Below are 2,550 nucleotides of genomic sequence, written 5' to 3'. Positions count from 1 at the left end.
GGGGGCAGACAGTGCAGATTACCCTCATCCTCCCATGGATAATAGGGAATGCAGGTCACACATGCTGCAGACTGGACTCCTCCATAGAAGTCTTGTCTTCCAAGGGAGAGAAGGATGGGGAAGGAAGTTAGAGACAGGAAAGAAGAAGATGAGAGAAAGAAGAGAAAGAAGACATATTGAGCTTCTGGATCTTAATTGCTTTCATGTAAATTGAAATAAAATGAGAAGTGCAATGAAGTGGAAGAGAGAGACTTTTCAAATTGAAGGTTTACTAAGGTAGAAGATTGCATGTACAAATGACAGGAAAATCAAAGTCTGGTGTAAATGAAATATGAAATTGAGTAACAAAGGACAAAATGACTAAGATTTAAGAAAATCTAATCATAAAAGAAATTAGTTCAGTCTAATTACTTACATTTAAATTGTGAACAATTAGCTTGATCTTAACAGCACCATAGTGAGGAGGCAAGATAATTTAGTAAAAACCATTGTAATACACAGTACATAATTATTTTGAAAATGTCCAAGACACAGAGCTTTGTTTTTTGGAGGCAATGATAGCTGACAATTCAGACCTAACAGAAAATTAAAATTTTGTAAGGAACACTTAACAGGATCTTATCTCAGGCTTAATGATAAAAAGATTTACAGATTATCTTTAATGTATTACACATGCTCTGAAGGATTTCACATCAATAAAAAGTTTACTTTCTCTATGTATATTGCATTTTAACTTCTCTAGATAGGTTTCTATTAGAGAAAATAGTTTCTTTTAGAACAAATAATTACTGGCAAAAATTTAATGGCTTCTAGAGATATATTAAATATAACTCATTGAAAAATCCATAAATCATAGGCAGCAGAATCGAATCTTCCAAATTCAATAACTACTCTCTTATTTGGAAGACATTATAATATGCCCCATAGCATCAAGGAAATGATCTAATGTTGACTCTTATTTTCTATCTTTGCTGTCCTAGATAGGAGTCTGGATCTATGCCATCTGGGAAGTGACCAGGAAAAGCAATTGTGGCAAACTCCGAGGATTTCTGTAGAAGTGACTACATTCTAGACTTGGAACTTTAATGATTGGATCCATGCCATAGTCATTTCTGTATTCCTGTTACCTAGCAGAGTGCCTAAATCATAGTCTTTATTATGGAAATACCTTTGTAAACAACTAGATTTAAATCCTACCTCTACCAATTATGAGTGAGGACACAGTGGCTACTTTAGTTATTTCTGAGTTTCAGTTTCTTCATCTGCAAAATGGAGATAAAAGTAGCTATCTATTATAGCTGTCACGAGGAATAAATTAGGCTGCTGAAGCTCCAAGTACAGTGCTTGGAGCATAGTGGAATTCAGTAAATGATAGGTGTTTATCATAGAATCCTATAAAAGGCAGGAATTCAGTCACTCACATGTGGCTCTTTGCTCTCCCATCCAGTGGCTGCCTCCTGACATCTTACTTTTACTTGGAGCTTTTGAATGAGGTTTTATTTGGAGTTTGGATGATTGAAGACATTCTCAGGAAAGAGGTTGACTTTGGGGCCTTGGAAGAACAATAGCTTCTACTTCTTGCCTTGAAAAAGTCCTTGAACTTGAAAAAGTTCCATTCCATATATGTAAAATTAGCTTGGTCATGAGTGACTTCCTTGAGGGTTTATGAGACTTATGCTGAGCCAATTCAACCCTTTAAAAGTAATCTTGTGGGATTTTCTGAGGCTGTGTTGGTACTGGTTAGTTCAACTGACCACATAGAACTACTGGGAAGCAAATTAGGTTAAACTCAGAGTGGCCTATCTTTGGCCAGATTTAAGAAAATGTCATCATGTGTGTAAAGCTAACAAAGATATGGGCTGATTTAATTGAGGTGGTGCTTGAGAAATGGGATTTGTTAACTCAAGTCTCTTCAGCTTAGCACTTAACCTTGCTCTAAAAACCCATTATGAGGCATAAATAGATTAGATAAACTGGCCATAGGATTCCAATCTGAGCCTGGATGAGTTCCATGTCAATCCATAAATGATAGTCTATCAGTCATTAGGAATCAAATATTTTCACCAGGAGAACAAAGAGGGAGGATCACTTTTTCCAAGATTGTTTTTTTCCCCTAATATTTTAAACTATTTCTGTATCCTTGAGGAGTTCAAAAGTATTGTGGTTTATGTAGCATAGTTAGAAATTCTTTTGTAAAAATGAGAAATCCCAGCTCAGGCTTCTTTTCCCAGGAATTCCACCCTCTTCCTCAAATTTCTAGATTGAACAAGGTGTCTCTCCGCAATGCTCCCAAAACACTGGTAGCTGACCTCTTTCTTAGGGCTTTCCAATTTATATCAATGAATCTATGTATGTATATGTATGACTGAAACATTATGCTGTACACCAGAAATTGACACATGGTAAACTGACTATACTTCAATAAAAAAATCAAGATCAAAATAATCTGTCTGTCATCCCCACTAGACCAAAGTATCCTCAAAAGAGAAAAAAAAATATATAAAATATATAAAAACATATATATTTTATATCTATATATCTATATATCTA

This window comes from Vicugna pacos, chromosome 5, assembly GCF_048564905.1.
Source record: "Vicugna pacos chromosome 5, VicPac4, whole genome shotgun sequence".
NCBI lineage: Eukaryota > Metazoa > Chordata > Mammalia > Artiodactyla > Camelidae > Vicugna > Vicugna pacos.
This window is presented reverse-complemented; position numbering follows the sequence as displayed.